The sequence below is a fragment of the Dromiciops gliroides genome, chromosome 3 (assembly GCF_019393635.1).
Source record: "Dromiciops gliroides isolate mDroGli1 chromosome 3, mDroGli1.pri, whole genome shotgun sequence".
Lineage (NCBI taxonomy): Eukaryota > Metazoa > Chordata > Mammalia > Microbiotheria > Microbiotheriidae > Dromiciops > Dromiciops gliroides.
The window spans coordinates 266,485,675-266,503,715 of NC_057863.1; the positions used below are offsets into that span (position 1 = coordinate 266,485,675).

The 18,041-nt window shown below is 38.2% G+C and overlaps 1 pseudogene; it reads right to left on the reverse strand.

Annotated features, from left to right (window-relative positions):
• Nucleotides 1–17,338: 17,338 nt before the first annotated feature.
• LOC122752203 lies at nucleotides 17,339–17,437 on the reverse strand (annotated as a pseudogene).
• Nucleotides 17,438–18,041: the final 604 nt, after the last annotated feature.

Genomic DNA, 18,041 nt, shown 5'->3' on the forward strand with positions numbered 1-18,041 from the left:
TCTTCCAGGGGAAATCTTCACTTGCTTGGTGTCGATGTCCCCCTAACTCACCAACAGGTTTGAAGCCTCTCAGTTACGCTCAACCTGGTGTATCCTGTTTGCCAAAATGATTTTACTTGAGTGTAGCCACTGCACGTGTTACAACTTCTTGGAGCCACAGGTAAGAGTAAGGTGAAGGTGGACACCAAAGGTGGATGAATAGCCCTGAAAGGGACTCAGCAAGCCCTGACACCAGAGATGCTAATTCTCCCTGAACACCCCATACACTCCACCAAGTAAAATATTATAGAGATAGAAAAGAAAAGGGCCTAAGCCAGAGTCCTGTGGGAAATACATGCATAGTAAGCATAACTTGGTTGAAGATTCAGCAAAGGAGACCTTAGAAGGTGGGGTCAGATAGGTAGGAGAACCAAGAGAGAGTAGGGTCATGAAAACCTAGAGAAAAAGAGTACCAACAAGATGTGGATGACTGATAATGTCAAAGGATGCAGAGAGGTCAAAAAGCAGGAGAATTAAGAAAAATCAATACGTTTGGCAATTAAGTGATCATTAGTAACTTTGAAGAGAGCAGTTTCAGTTGAATGATGAGGTTGGAAGTCTGACCTCATTTCTTCTTTTTTTGTTGTTGTTATTGTTTTTGTTTTCAACATCTGGTTTTATAATATTTCTAGTTCCAAATTTTTCTTCCTCCCTCCCTTCCCTCCCCCTTCCCCAAGACAGCATGCAATCTGATATGTTATATAGGTACATTAAACATATTTCTGCATTAGTCATGTTCCCCAGCTAAATTTTTATACAGTTATTATAGAAAGAAACTCATCAGGATTTAATATATAAACTTCTGTCCTGGAGATGGTAGGTAGACATTACTACATGTATAGTCTTATTTTCTCTGGAATGTTATATACTCTTCTTTCAGAGAGGGAAGACATTACTAGCACAGTCACCAAGTCTTGCCACAAATTCTGTAGGAACAAAAGTTCACTTCCCATGGTAGATCCTGGCTTTCACTTAGCAACTTCAGAGATTAACAGTATTCTGGTAATAATAAGTCATCATTAAGCATTTATTAAGCACTAATTATATGCTGGGAACTATGTTAAGCCCTAGGAATGCAAAGAAAGGCAAAACCAGTTCCTGATCTCAACAAAATTACAGTCTAATGAGGGAAGACATGCAAACACCTATATACAAACAAACTACAGGCACTAACATTACAGGGGATCAGGAAAGACTTCTTGCAGAAGATGGGATTTTGGGACATCTAGGTGGCGCAGTGGATAAGGCACCCGCCCTGGATTCAGGAGTACCTGAGTTCAAATCCGGCATCAGACACTTGACACTTACTAGCTGTGTGACCCTAGGAAAGTCACTTAACCCCCATTGCCCCACAAAAACAAAAACAAAAAAGAAGATGGGATTTTAGATGGGACTTGAAGGAAATCTGACCTGTGCCCTACTCTGTCCTGTTGTTATCTGTACCTCAGACTCCACATTCTCCACCCATATTCATCAACTTGGCAATTATTTAGCTCCCTGCCCAGATAGTTCAGAATGGACAGACTGTCTTTAGTGTGGCCACTACTGCTTCTTCTCAGAAGTCCACTCAAGGACACCAAAAGCTATAGAAACTTGAAGAATTCTAGATAAAGCTTGTCCATCCCACAAAGTCTTTGTGGTAATGCCTAGGTGGGGTGGGGCAAGTCCAGTATTGCATTCATTTCCCAAATTTCCTGGGTGTATGCAAAGATTGGGGCATGCTAAATTTTTGTTTGTTGCCGTGAATTCTCAGCAGACAACTTAAAGTTTCTTTAAGGCTTCATGTAACAGACACATTAGAGTAACAACTAGCAAAATTATCTAACTTCGAACAATTACAAAGGAAATATTGGTGATGAATTCCTACCTCCTCACCACCCTGTGTTTTCATTGATAGTGTACATTATTTTATTATTGGTATTTATCCAGCAGAGGGCATCGTCACCTTAACATTTATCTGCTGTTTTTTATTCCCTTATTTTGCAAAATGAATTCTATTTTTCTGTCAGTTACAGATTGTAGGAGAGAGAAATGGAAATAATTCAATCCTTTTCTTTCTCCATTCAACTTCCTCCCACTCCTTAAGAATTAACCTCTGGGCTTAATTCTTGTTTTTTGTTTTTTGGGTTGTTTTTTTTTTTTTGGTGGGGCAATGAAGGTTAAATGACCTGCCCGGGATCACACAGCTAGTAAGTGTCAAGTGTCTGAGGCCGGATTTGAACTCAGGTCCTCCTGAATGCAGGGCCAGTGCTTTATCCACTGAGTCACCTACCTGCCATGGGCTTAATTCTTAAATGTATTTCCTTAACTTTTACTTTCTGACCCATATTTTCTATGGTTCTCCTAAGCATGATAATAACAACAGTGATGATGACAAGAATAATTCACATTTGGCCCCCTCATAGCAACCCTGTGAAGTATAAAGACTATTGTTCTTACAATTGGGGTCATGGAATCAGAAAATCTGGGTTCAAGACTTGATTCCAACATTGATTGTAAGCATAGCCATGAGACATAGTAAACAATAAATTCCTGTTTGACTTGACTTAACTTCTCTAAGCCTCAGTTTTCTTGTATGTGTAACCCGAGATTGTCTCACCCACTGAGTTATCAAATTAATAAAAGATGTGGTGATCCAGGTGTTTGCCTGTGAGTCAAGCAGTTTACCCAGAATTCCAGAGGTTTCTGGTGGTATTGCCTTTGACTTCTGAGAAGGAAAAGTCCATGGGCCACCTGGCATGGGAGATGCTATGTGGAGCAGACAGAATATCCCAGGAATTCCATTCTGGCTCTTGCAAGTGTGGAATAGAATGACAGATGATCAGAACATTGGAGATGATTGGATAAGGAATCAAGAACAAGCCTGGAATTCAATTGCAGTCCAGACATGAACTGAGAGGAATAAATTGGTAACTGGCACACTGTGGGGCCAATGACATCAGTCCCATTAGCAACACCTTTCTCTACAGCTCCCCACCCCCCATTCATCTAGGGAGTATTAGGGATTTTTTCCTCCATTTGCCAGCCAATCTCCAGTTTCAGTTTTATTCCTCCTCAACTGTAAACAAAGCTGCAAACATTTAGAGGTTCAGTTTCTCTGCTTACTTTTGTGTATAAGCTACTTAAAGTACTACTAGAAAAACCTGATGGTATTTAATCCTGAGCTCTGCATTTATGAAATGCATAGAGAGGAGAGAGGGGAGGGAGAAGAGGAAAATAATATAATTCTTTGAAGGGATAAGTGACTTTTCCCCTTAGTGAAAGCTGGGGCAGGGGAGAAAGGAGAAGAGAAGAGAGAAGATAGAGACAAAAAAAGAAGAGAATCTGTCCTTTTCATAACCTTGCAGAGTACATATATGGAATTCAGTATAGGCAAAGAGAAAACAAAATGTTCACTTTGAATAGATGATATGATAATTTACTCAGAAAACCCTAAGTCATCAACTAAATTTTTAGTTGAATTGTTTAATAAATTCAGCAGAGTAGTATAGAAAATAAATCTATATAAATCATTAGCAGTTCTATCATTTTATTATTATGTATTATGTTACATGATAATAATTATAATAATATTATATATTATATTACCAATAAAACCCAACAGGAAGAGGAAAAAAAATTCCATTCAAAATAACCAGAGAATATGTAAAATATTTGTGACTATCTAATAAGTCACATTTAGGAATTATATAAATCCAACTATAAAACACTTTACAGAAATGAAGATAGACCTACATAATGGGAGAAATATTAATTGTTCATTATTAGTCTAGGCCAATGAAATAAAAATGACAGTGCTGTCTAAATTAACCTATTTGGGTGCGGTACCCCACCAAAGGATTGTTTTATACAGCTTTTAAAAAAAGATTCACATGGAGAAATAAAAGGTCAAGAATCTCAGGGGAAGTAATGAAAAAAGTAGGAAATAAGGAGGCCTAGCAGAACCAGATCTCAAACTATAAGAAAGTACTCAACCAAACTGTTCTCAAAGAAGTAACCATCCAAACATTTTGCTGCTGATTAAAAAATAGGTTGAACAGTGGGATTGATGCATACAACTTATTACTTGAACCTAATAAGAAAGGAAAAGGGAGAAAAATGAGAGAGACCCCATACACTGGGTAGGGAAACCAATTGCTACTGTTGCCTGAGGCAACTAGAACCTTGGTATGTTGTTGTTGTTTGTCCTTTCTTCTCGAAGAGAACCGTGACATTGGGGTGATGACATGACTTGATTGCACTAAATTGGATTTAAGTGTGGGAGGGCTGTGCAAAGTCACCAACCTCACTCTCTCCTCCAGAGCCATCTTGGTCCAGTGTCAAGATATACATCAGGATAACTAGAGATGGCCCTGGATGTTTAAGGCAATTGGGGTTAAGTGATTTACCTAGGGTCACACAGCTAGTGTCTGAAGTGAGATTTGAAATCAGGTCCTCTTGATTCCAGGACCTTGTTATGTCTGGCTGTCTGAAAGAATACCCTAGCCTGAGGAGCAGAGCTAAAGGACTTCCATAACTCAGGCAATGGCTTTGCTTATAGGTGATGGGGGGCTCGCCTAACTAGTGGGAGGGTTCTTCTTCCTCCCTGGTGCTAGATGTATGAAATGGGAATTATTGGGTTATGCATTTAGAGTTGGAAGGGCTACTAGAGGTTGTCAAATCTGATCCTTTTATCTTACATGTAAAGGAGGGAATTTTCTTCAAAATCTCAATTGATGTGGTCATAGAATACCCAGAATGTAATAATAAACTATAAAGTAATTGCTAAGGAATTTTCCTACAACTCCACAACAATGTGTGAATAAGTACTTAATATAGAGGATTATAGGGTCTTGGACGCAGGATAAAGGCAACTGACATACAGGAAACGTCTTGTGATTACTTGTGAAAATCAGACACTCCTCTTGGGCCTATGTATATAAAAGAAATAAGCCATTCATCAGAGAAGAGTTGAGGCTTGGGAGTGTTTTGTGGAGGCAGAACTCTTTCTTTATACAAGAGGGCAGCAAAGCAGGACTTTTCTCCTCTTTCCCAACATTAGCCATGTCTTCAAAGCTTCTAGGCAGTAGGAGAAAATATGTCCACCTGGAAGCCAGACACTTGAGGACAGACACAGAAGAGAGAGCCTGACTCCTTGTGGTGGAGAAGAGTACTGCCTGACCTTTAGAGCCTAGATGAGCAGGCAGCCCAACAAAGACACTGGCTGCCAAGGCAATTGTATGAGAACACTACAAAGTGAACAAGGATTTCTAAGCCTTACACCTATAGGAATTGTAAGTTGCCCTTATGCTACTGTTAACCAGGTAAAGCCCACCCCCTCAAAATGCAGAGGAGTACAAGTATTAGTTGACATAAATTAAAAGCAGAAAAGCTTTATTAGAAGGAAAATCAGGGGGCGGCTAGGTGGCACAGTGGATAAAGCACCGGCCCTGGATTCAGGAGTACCTGAGTTCAAATCCAGCCTCAGACACTTGACACTTACTAGCTGTGTGACCCTGGGCAAGTCACTTGACCCCCATTGCCCTACAAAAAAAAAATAAAATAAAAAAAAAGAAGGAAAATCAGACACTAGTGCAGAGGCCCCCCAGGACATGGAACAAAGGAACCCACAGCCCAGGAAAAGCAGGAGAGATTTATGCTTGAAAAACACAAAGGAGACATGGGGGTAGGGGAGAAAAGAATGAAAACAGTCTTTCCCAGGAAGAGGTAGATACATCGAAGCAGGATGTTTTACAGGAACAACTGACTGCAAATCTGGTTTAGGCCAGTTTGGGGTGGGGGCACAGCTCAACAAGGTCAACCAGCAAACACCAGCAAAGGCATCTGGGAGTGAGCGAGACTTTGGCACACTGCAGGCTCCTGATAGGCTCCTTTCAGCAAACAGGATTACTCTGTGTCCAGTGCATAAACAAACATATTAATCTCTGGGGTACTTCCACATTATACATGTATTCTACATGGATACCTCATTGTGTTCTCATTTGGGCCCATTTTTCCTCTGGATCCTGTGTATAGGGGGAAGCTAGGTGGCACAGTGGATAGAGTACCAACCCTAGATTCAGGAGGTCCTGAATTCAAATCTGGCCTCAGACACTTGACACTAGCTTTGTGACCTTGGGCAAGTCACTTAACCCTCATTGCCCCACCAAACAAACAAACAAACAAAAAAACCCACAATGGATCCTGTGTATACTTATACAAGATTGTACCCCAGGCTTTGGGAAGGAATGTTTCATAAAAGCTGATCAAAGCTATTGACACATTGTTAATGGGAAAGTACACCAGTAAGGACCTGTGATCTATAATAATAGTGTAGCCATTCACAAAGTTACCCCTAGAATCCAATATAACAACATAGTAGTCTCTCTGGGGACCCAACCATTGAGCAAGTTGGAGGTTAGTCCAGAGTGGGCCTATATACGCACAAGAAGGCTGAGGGCCAGAGAGGTGAAATGACTTGTCCACAGATATAAATACAGGTCTCTTCACTGTAATGTTCTCATTTACTCTATTATACTGTTGGTTGCCTAGTGGTAAGACAGTTTCCCCGCCATTTTAGATGCAAAATGTGATGCCTATAACTTGAAAAGCTTTCACCTCATTCAGAAATTTCACCTATTTGTCAGAAATGAGATAAAATGAGAAAAATTCATACTTTAAAAATGTTTCCTGATGTTGCATTTTAGAGGTATAGCTGAAAACTGGGCATCTGAAATCTAATTTACTGCTTTGCTCTTCAGCAACCTGACGGATTTTAGAAAAGTCAAGAAATCTCATTTTGCTTCATTTTTCCTTCATTAGAAGATTATTATTGGGAAACTAGTATAGAACAATGTGATGTATGATAGTAAATTAGATTATATAGAAAGATACAATAAAATTAAAATCAGTCTCTTTTCTGAAGGAAGGTATAATACAATACACACAAAACCAATTTACTATTATTTGTGGTAACTAGTACAATGGAATCACTAATTAGAGTTACACTTCTTAATGCTAGCAATCACACTTTATCAATCAAATGCAGGTAATCATCAGTTCATATTCTCTAATAAGCAATACAAATATTGACCCCACTAGAAACCCTAACCCCAATTTCCTAGGACTTCCCAGTAGTTATATCTCATATTGGTATTCAATGAAAAGGTTCTCTCCCTACCCAGCAGGAGGCCATGTGTTTCCTCAGAGGTATGTTGGCAAATCTCAGTCAGTCAGCCAGCACCGCATTCAAGAGAATATACTAATGCTTGAGTATCTAGTCCAGGGAATGCACAAATTGTGTCAGTCACAAGCCAAGATCAAGCTGAAGGCTGGGAGTTTCTGTTAAATTGTATCTACAAAGCTATGTAGCTAGTTTTAACTATGGGTATGGGCTGGTAACACCTAAATTCTGATGGGTGGTCAATGACTTAATTTGTTTACCAGTTAATTTGATTTATGCCTGATGACATAAACTAATGACTAGGCTATATACCAAAATTTCTCATCGGTGATTTGTCCTATCAAGGCATCCCATATGTTTACTAGTTGTTTATAGAGATAAACATGTTCTTTTTTAATATTTTTTTTGGTGGGGCAATGAGGGTTAAGTGACTTGCCCAGGGTCACACAGCTAGTGTCAAGTGTCTGAGGCTGGATTTGAACTCAGGTCTTCCTGAATCCAGGGCCAGTGCTTTATCCACTGTACCACCTAGCTGCCCCAACATGTTCTTTTTCAAAAAATTATTTTATTTTCCCCCAAATACATGTAAAACCAATTTTAACATTTGGGTTTTTTTTTTTAATTTTGAGTTCCAAATTCTCTCTCCCTGTTCTTCTTCCCCCTTCACTGAGAAGGCAAGCAATTTGATAGAGATTATATATGTGCAATCATGCAAAACATACTTCCATGTTAGTCATTTTGGGAAAGAAAACACAGACCAAAAAAAAAAACCCAAGAAAAATAAAGAAAGTAAAGAAAAAGTGTGCTTCAATCTGCATCCATACTCTATTAGTTTTTTCTCTGGGGATGGAAAGCATTTTTCATCATTAAGTTCTTCAGTTGTCTTGGATCACTATAGTGCTGAAAATAACTAAATCATTCACAGTTGATCATCTTACAATATTACTGTTACTGTATATAATGTTCTCCTGGTTCTGCTAATTTCATTTTGCTTATGTAAGTCTTTCCAGGTTTTTCTGAGAGCATCCTGCCCATCATTTCTTATAGCACAATAGTATTCCATCACAATAATATACAACTTGTTCGCCCTTTCCCCATTGATAGATGTCCCTTCAATTTCCAATTCTTTGCCACCACTAAAAGAGCTGCTATAAATATATTTGTACATATAGGTCCTCTTCTTTTCCTTTTTAAAAATCTCTTTGGCATATAAACCTAAAAGTGGTATTTTTTACTCAAAGGGTATGCATGGTTTTATAGCCCTTTGGGAATAGTTCCTAATTCCTTTACAGAATGGTTGCATCAGTATACAACTTCACCAACAGTGCATTAATGTCTCAATTTTCCCACATCCCCTCCAATATTTGTCATTTTCCTTTTCTGTCATATTAGTCAATCTGATAGCTGTGAGGTGGTAACTCAAAGTTGTTTTAATCTGCATTTTTAATCAATAGTGATTTACCGCATTCTTCATATGACAATATATAGTTTTGATTACTTCATCTGAAAACTGCCTATTCATATTTTTTGACCATTTATCAATTGAAGAATGGCTCTTATTTCTATAAATTTGACTCAGTTCTCTATATATTTGAGAAATGAGGTCTTTATCAGAGAAATTTCCTGTAAAATTTTTTCCACAATTATGATTACTATGTATTTCCTTCCATCCTATTCCCCCCCCCTTTATCCTACTGTTTCTCTCCTTTTACCCTGTCCATTCTCAAAAGTGTTTTACTTCTGACTTTTTCCTCTCCCAATCTACTCTCTCTTCTATCAGCTCTTTCCCCCTTTTCTTATCCCTTTCATCTCCTACCTTCCTATAGGGTAAGATAGATTTTTATACCCAACTGAGTATGGATGCTATTCCCTTCTTGAGCCAATTCTGGTAAAAGTAAGGTTCATTTGCTCTCCCCTACCTGCCCCATCTTTCCCTCCACTATAAAAACTCTTTTGCACCTCTTTTATGTCAGATAATTTACCCCATTCTACTTCTTTTCCTCTTCTCCCAGTGCATTCCTCTTTCTCAGCCCTTAATTTTTTTTTAGATAATGATCCCATTAAATTCAACTGACACCTGACCTCTGTCTGAATACTCCTTCTAACTGCCCTAATAATGAGAAAGATTTTAGGAGTCACAAGTATCATTTTCCTATGTAGGAATGTAAATAGTTTGACCTTATTAAATCCATTATGATTTCTCTTCCCTATTTACCTTTTTATGCTTCTCTTGAATCTTGTATTTGAAAGTCAGCATTTCTATTCAGCTGTGGTCTTTTCATCAGGAATGCAAAAAAGTCCACTACTTCATTGAGTGTCTAGCCCCACCCCCAACAAAGGATAATAGTTTTGGTGGGTAGGTGATTCTTGGTTGTAATGCTAGCCCTTTTGCCCCCCAGAATATCATATTCCAAGCCCTCTGATCCTTTAATATACAGGGTAGGCCAAAAGTCATGATACTTTAATAACTTTTTGAATATTTTTTTCTTTATTTTTGCCATTTACAAGATTTGATTTTTCATACATAATGAAAATTCATTTATTATATATGCTGTATATGATATTGTGGTATTATAAATTAAAAGCAAAAAATAAAGGGGTTATTAAATATTGAAACCCCTTTGTGTCTTTTGGCCCACCCTGTAGAAACTGCTTAATCTTATATTATCCTGACTATGGCTCCACAATATTCAAATTGTTTCTTTTTTGTTTGCTTGGAATATATTCTCCTTGACCTGAGAGCTCTAGAATTTGGCTAGAATATTCCTGGGAGTTTTTATTTTGGGATCTCTTTCAAGATGTGATCAGTGGATTCTTTTACCCTCCAGTTCTAGAAAATTGGGGCAGTTTTCCTTGATGATTTCCTGAAATAATGTCTAAGATCCTTTTTTGATCATGGCTTTCAGATAGAATTCTTAAATTATCTCTCCTGGATCTATTTTCCAGATCAGTTGTTTTTCTAATGAGATTTTCATATTTTCTGCTATATTTCATTTTTTTAATTTTTAATTGTTTCTTTTTTTTTTTTAGTGAGGCAATAGAGGTTAAGTGACTTGCCCAGGGTCACACAGCTAGTAAGTGTTAAGTGTCTGAGGCCAGATTTGAACTCAGGTACTCCTGACTCCAGGGCCAGTGCTCTATCCACTGTGCCATCTAGCTGCCCCCTTTTAATTGTTTCTTGATGTCTCATAAAGTCATTAGCTTCCACTTGCCCAATTCTAATTTTTAAGTAATTATTTTCTTCACTGAGCTTTTGTCCCTCCTTTTCCATTTGGCCAATTCTACTTTTTAAGTTCTCTTCAGTGAATTTTTGTATATCTTTTTTCTATTTGGCCAATTTTGCTTTTCAAGGCATTCTTCTCTTCATTGGATTTTTCTGCCTCGTTTACTATTTGGATTATTCTGTTCTTAAAGGTATTTTCTTCAGTAGTTTTTTGTGCTCCCTTTACCAAGCAATTGACTCTTTTTTTCATGATTTTCTTGCATCATTCTCATTTCTCTTCTTAGTTTTTCTTTTACCTATCCTACTTTTAAAATACTTTTTGAACTCTTACATGAATTTATATATTTATATATTCTATTATTCTATATAATTATAACATATTGCATATTATAATTTATATGATATAGTTATATTCAACTATATTATTTATATATTTGCATTTTGTATAATTTAATACTTTATGATATATGGTTATATTATGTATAATTATATATGTAAATATATTAAATTTATTAATATATTATAATATATATTCCAACAAGAAGAGAGACAATGCCATAAGGGAAAAATCATTGGGCCCTATGCCCTGTGAATATGGATTTCAGTACTTTGCCTGGGCACTTATTCTTTTTTCCTAGGTAAAGGAGATAGCAATGGCTTTGTGAGCCTGTAACAGTCAAGAGAGAAGCCATCTAATGTCTGGGAATGGACTCTATACCAGTGTCTACCACTAAGGCCCTGAGCATTAAGAAGAAACATTTAGGATCCAGCCCAGCAGTGACTGAGACCACAATTTAGGTAGCAATGCTACATTTAGATGTGAACTTGGTGGGACCAATGTGATATGGAAACTGAATTAATACTGAGTCTATTCTGCCCAAGGACTAAAGGGATATAGAGAGTGTATATTCTCCAGGTGTTGGGGTAAATTCTTTTGTATTGTTGTTTTTGCTATATATCTGAAATAAATATCCTTTTTTAAAAGCCCACTGATGTTAACTGGTTAAATGTAATTGGAGTTCTAATCATTGGCACCTAATAGTGGGAGAATAATACTGGAATAGGAGCTCAAGCCAATAACATTAGAAAAGAAATACCCCAACATTTTAAGAGGTACCTCTAGAACCCCAAGGGGGAGATATAGCTGCCATTACTTTAGAAGGAGAGAGCAATTGCTACATACCATTTCTATTTGACAATAGAGGCCACCCATCTTGTTAGGCCATTTTTCATCCCCCTCTCATAATAAGCATTTCTGGATGAATGATAGTTGTAGGACCCTGTGTCATCTGTTCAGTAACAACTAGGGTTATTTGGGGTTTTTTCCATCAATTGTATTATAAAAAAGTTGACTGTGTAGGCTGGACTCTGGATTTTCTTAGGGTTAATTTCCCATCCTATGTCCCTCAATTGGGCTACCATCCTATCTTGTGCTCAGTCACTATGACCTCACCCAACCCAATCAACATGTCATCAGTTAAGTGCCCTCAGGAAGGGTACTCTTTCAAGTCTCCATACATCAAAATGTGTCAATATGAGGGAGAGTTCAGGTAGTTCTGGGGAAGGATAGTGAAAGTATATCAGATTTCTTCTTTGCTAGAAAGAGAGAACTGTTACTAACTAGTCTGTGTTACAGGAACAGAGGAAAAATAATGATGGTAAAGTAGTTAACTCTACCCCACTCACTCTGAGTCTGGGCTACCCTGTCTATCATATTGATGATGTCAAGAACAGTGGTTATAATGGTTATAACAATGGCTATAAACTTTATTAAATTTCCTGCAGTTCGGTGTAAACCACCAGGTGTCACCCATCCTTCATGGGCCACACAGTATTGTTAAAGGAAGTTCATGTAGCAAAGTAACCTGCTTCCTTAATCCATGTCATTAGAGAAGAAATGTCTTTCACTCCCTGGGAACCCTATGGTATTTGGTGTGAACTACATAGAGTGTTTACTATAAGGATTTCCATTTAATCCTACTACAATAATTTGCATAGAGGTTGCCAGAAGACCAGGCACAGCTAGTTCATGATACCCCTTTTCCCTCCATGGTCTATAATCCCTCTGCGGAAACTGAAGTGCCCCAGTATACCTACTGGGGTCTTTTGGTATAATAGTAGCTCACCTGCCAGTATCTAGAAGCCCATTATATCCAAATAGAACATAGGCTTTAGGGGATGCTTAACCTGGGTCAGATTGGGATTTAATTACCTCTTATTCTAAGTGTGGCATATGATGTGGCAGAATGTAGGGCTGGGACCTAAATCCAATCTAATAAACAAATTATTCAAGGAACTTCACTCCATTTTTAGCAAATCTTCACTGGGTAAAGAATATGCCACAACCGGAAGGGGGTGAAGTAGACATACCTCTCCATATTGGCTACTTAAAAAGAGACAAAATGCAGTCTCTAAGGGGCATTTCTAACTGATTAAGTCCCTGGAAAATCTCACACTGATGAAACTGTGCCACAGAGAATGCCTTTGCATGGGCTTAACTGTGCCCTCAGCAATCATTGTTCAAATGATTCATCAGGTCACTATTATATTTAAACTTCTCTTGCAACCTCTCCACTTTCTTGGTGAAAGGCTGCCCACCCTCTCCTCTTTCAGTGGAGGGAATCAGGTTCTATGGACCAGTAACAGATTAAGTCTATTTGCTTTCTTACTTCCCATGAGAGTTACCAAATTTCATTCTCAATCTCACAACTCTTATCTCAGTGGGATGTAGCAAAACTTTTAGGTCAGAGGCCTTTTTTCAACCTGTGGCTTATCAGTTCCTGCCTGCTGCCTGTCAGTTCCTGTCCCCATTTAGTATGACTTCTTTGACTTATCCTGTTATCAGGCCTATCAGATGTCACTGCAGCTTTCTTATGCTGGCAATTCGATCACTTCAGTCAACAACTAGGGAATGCTGGACCTGGTCCAGCACCCACTGAACTCATCTCTGAGGGTTAGTGGTGCCCGGTTCACTATATACCCTAGAATAGCTCTTTGCCGGGGGTGCCACAAGGGAGCATATTGCCATTTGATCACACCATCCTCCAAATTTGCATTTCCCTTTTCCTAGTTCAAACTTGTGAGCTACTATGCTATCTTATTCTAACTACTGGATTCAAATTGACTTGATTGAGACTATGGTTCCTGGTAGTTTAGGTCTGATGTTAGAAAGAAAGAGATAATCAAAGTTTATTTAGCATAGAATGGTTACTCAACAAGGATACAGCATTGAGCTTAGGTAGATAGATGTAGCCTCTCTCTTCCACTCCTCATTACATATGGAAACACATCTGGTCAGCAGGGCAGAGTGGAATGACTCACATTACCTTGGGATAGCTGTGAAATCTGAGGAGTCTCAACTCCACATTGGTAGGCCTTTTATGCCCTCAGGTGAATAGGAGAGTAGAGAGGAAACGCTGGCCTATCATTACCCTTCCCCAAACAGACATGGTGGCAGAACTATCAGCCCAGTTCAGGGAGTCAATAGTTAGAGGTAGGAAGCAGAGGCACTCTCCAGACAAACACACAACTAGAGAAGCAGCATTCAAGATAGCAGAGACTTGATGATGGATTCAAGAAAGGAACAGTCATGGTAGCTGAGAGTCAAGATGGAAAGAGGAGCAGATCTATGGAGCCCATCTGAATAACCTTCTCTTAAGAAATGTTACATATAGCAGGGGTGGAGGGGGTGAAGCAAAGCATAAGAGTTCCAAAAGAATAAAAAGGACATGAAGCTTCTTCAGTACTGGAGACATGGGTTGCCTTGACCACATGTCTTCCCTATATGTGTTTCACTGTTGCTCTACTTTAATGCCTTTGTTTTGAGAAAACTGAGCATACTGACAATTAAATGTAAACCCACTGATGGGGACTTGTCAATTGTAGTTTTAGGAGTATGGTCCCACAGAATACCCTTGAACCCCAAAGTAGTAGTTGCTCCCTGGGGATTCAACCAGTAAACCTTTGGGTGCTGGTTTGGGGAGGTAGCCTAGAGTGAGAGTTATAGAAGAAAAAATATTGTATAGAGGAATTGACTTCCTAGTAGTTATTGACTAGTAACAAAATTAAAGAAGAAATTACTTTAAATCTTCAGGATATGTATTTAGAATATTAAAGATTTAATTAAATAGTCCAGAAGCTAATGATTAGAGAGCTGATTACTGTTCTTATTTTCTTAATAAGGAGTAATTTCCAAATTTATTCCATTCCCATGACAGCTAGGCCCCATGAAGTGGTCATATTTATTTAAATTTGGAAATACTACATATTTCCAATGGACTAGAATTATTGTCATATTTTATATAATTATAACTTCAAATAGTGCCAACTAGAATACTTCATTGAATTAATTGAATGTTGTAAGGATGTAAGGTGGGGAAGAGTTGATCAAAGAGTTCCCAATTCAATTCTATGAGCATTTCTCCCCCCCCCCTTGTTTTTTAGTGAGGCAATTGGGGTTAAGTGACTTGCCCAGGGTCACATAGCTAATAAGTGTTAAGTGTCTGAGGCTGGATTTGAACTCAGATACTCCTGAATCCAGGGCTGGTGCTCTATCTACTGTGCCACCTAGCTGCCCTTCTTTTCCCCTTTAAAGTATGCATGTGCCCATTGCCACCTTGTTAAAAGGACAAAGCTCAATCCTGAATGGCTTCCACTGATTGAGGCTGCCTCCCCCATTTTAGATGGCTAGAACTCTTAGGATAAACTGTGGCCAGAAGAGTTACCCATTTGTGCCAGTCTACACATGACAACATATAAACTGATCTCAAAGCTTTTTTGCCATTCCCCTCCTCAACTTTAGACTAGAAAGGGCAGGGAAGGGACAGAGTTCTTTATCACAGAACGCAGCCCAAGGCACAGCTAATGTTGCCTTGGGACAGAAGCAAAGAACTGCTTGTGGTTGTCCAGCTTGTACATGTGGCTTGAACAGAGCTCCTAGATGCAGAATTCTTGACTGTCTTCTGTCTGTTTCCCTTTATGAACACAGCTCAGAGGTTGGTGTGAACTTTCTTAGGTCAAGAGATGACAACTATAGGGGAAGTGAGGAAGCATAAAAATTACACACAGGAAGCTGTGAATTAGTGCAATCATTCCAGAAAGCAATTTGTAATTATGCAAATAAAGTGGCTTGCCTCAGAGATTCTTCTGTTAGGCACATGCCCCAAGGAGGACATTCATTCAAAACAAAACAAAACAAAACAAAAAAACTCCAACCAAACATAAATTACTCCATAGACACTTTTTGTGATAGCAAAGAAATGCAAACAAAGTAGATGACTATCAATCAGGGAATGACTAAACATGTTGTGATACACAATTATAATACAATATTATTGTGTTGTAAGCAGCAACAAATACAGAGAATCATGGAAAGACTTACATGAATTGATGCAAAGTGAAGTAAGCAAAACCAAGAAAACAATACACCCAATGACTATAACAATGTAAATGGAGAAAACAACCAAAATGCAAAACAAGATATTCCCGCTATTCCTTTACAGAGATGGAAGTGTTCAGTGGAAATAAGGGAGGGGTCCAAGGGCATGGAACATTGAATATATTTTTGCAATGCTTTGTATATATTTGGAACACTGCAGATTTTTTCAATGAATGGTTTTACTGATTTTTTTCTCTTCAGTTAAAAAATTCTTTGTTATAGGTTATTGCTCTCTGGGAGAAGGGATAGAGAGGGAGATAGAGAAATTTTGGTGATATAAAAACAAAATATATTAATAAAACAATCTTTTCTTTTAACAATTCTTATAAAAGCATATGGTAAAGACATGTGTTTGCCTGTAAGATCCTAGAGGGGAATTCTTGGACAATGAACTGCAACTCCTACATATAGGAAAGAAAATTTGATTTGCTAGGCAGTGTAAGGCCAGAATCTAGTCTTCTAGCCAAAGAAGGGAGATTTGAAGGTTGCTAATAGATTATTTAAGATTGTAGGAACAGAGTCTTCTAGAGGAGAGTTCAGGAAATTATGGCTCATGAGACAATTATGGCCTAATAGCTGTTTTGTTTTTGTTTGGGGCCCACAAGCTAAGAATGGTTTTTACACTTTTAAATAAAATTTATTGAATATACCCACAGTCATTTGTTTAAGTATTGTTAATAGCTGGTTTTGTACCAACTACAAAGCTCAGTAGCTGCTACAGAGGCCTTATGTGGTGCTCTTATTGTTTTGCAGGGCTGCTCAGTCTACTACAAATTAAGTGGCAAAATGTTAACATGACAGTGTTACAAGTGAATCTTTTTGCGAGGTTCCAAGAGTGTGTAGGGCTATAAAGCCTACTGAAAGACCATTCCTTCATATGTTTAGTTGGTTCTCAGTGTGTCTCTCAGCTTTCAATGCAGATTGCTGCCGTCAGCCACTGATGCTCAGAGGACACCACTCTCAGCTCTGGCGGATACTGCTACCAATGTCAGTGGGACCTCCAGGTCTTCTGACTTTCATAGTTCACAAAATCATGATTTGTTCTATCTCCAGAAAGGTCTTGCCTTTTCTTGGCAAACCTTTGGTTTGCCCTCAGCCTATCTCTCTCTACTGCCAGCTGGATCTCCTTCTGGTCCAGTCTCTCCTATAACATGGTCAAATGGGATAAGGGAGGAGAGATAAGGCACTCTCTCTTCTCTATTCCAGGAGCCTTAAAATACACAGCTCCCAAATTTATAGTTCTCTCCCACTTAACTGACTGTCTTTGTGCTACCTTGCTATTATATATATGTATATATATATATATATATGTGTGTGTGTATATATATATAAGCCCCAGGGTTATGACTGATGCCATTTAACTAATCACAAGATAATTTTTTGTGTGGTATTATTTGCTTTCATCTGATGACCCAAAGCTCCTATGATCCTTTGAAATAGAGTAAGATTTCATTCACAGCTTTCCTTTTTTTTTTTTTTAAATATGGAACGCTTCACAAATTTGCGTGTCATCCTTGCCATGCTAATCTTCTCTGTATTGTTCCAATTTTAGTATATGTGCTGCCGAAGCGAGCACCACAGCTTTCCTTTTGATTGATTGATTCAATCAATATATCTGGGCCTTCTTTCATTAATTGGGGTGGAGTAGATCCCTGTTATCACAATGGAAACATAAGTTTAGACATTTTCCAGAATAAATTCTAACCAGCAGCATATGAGCTGAAAGACATGATGACTTTTGGGGGTTATCTTCTGAGATCAGATCCAGTCAGTGTGAGCTCAGAGCTTGGGGAACCATGGACCATAGGTTATATCCATAACAAGCAAGTATCTGCATTGTATGCCCTAAATCCAACTTAGAACTTACTTACCTTTCACTATTTATGTGAAAACTGTGGAATATGGGGAGAGCAATATACTTCTATTTCTTTATTAAATGAAGTCTCTGTCATCCATGTATTAAAGGTGCTTTTCAAATGTTAAAGCACTATACAAATATCAGTTATTCCATAACATGCATTTAATAACTTCTCTTTAATTGCTGCTATATATGTGAATCAGGCAGGAGCCTTTCTGTATTGTTAACACACTTAAATGTACTGATCATTTAAATGTGACAATCCATTTCTACTATTAATGAATGAATGAAAAGGTATTTATTAAGTTCCAGAGCTAAGACT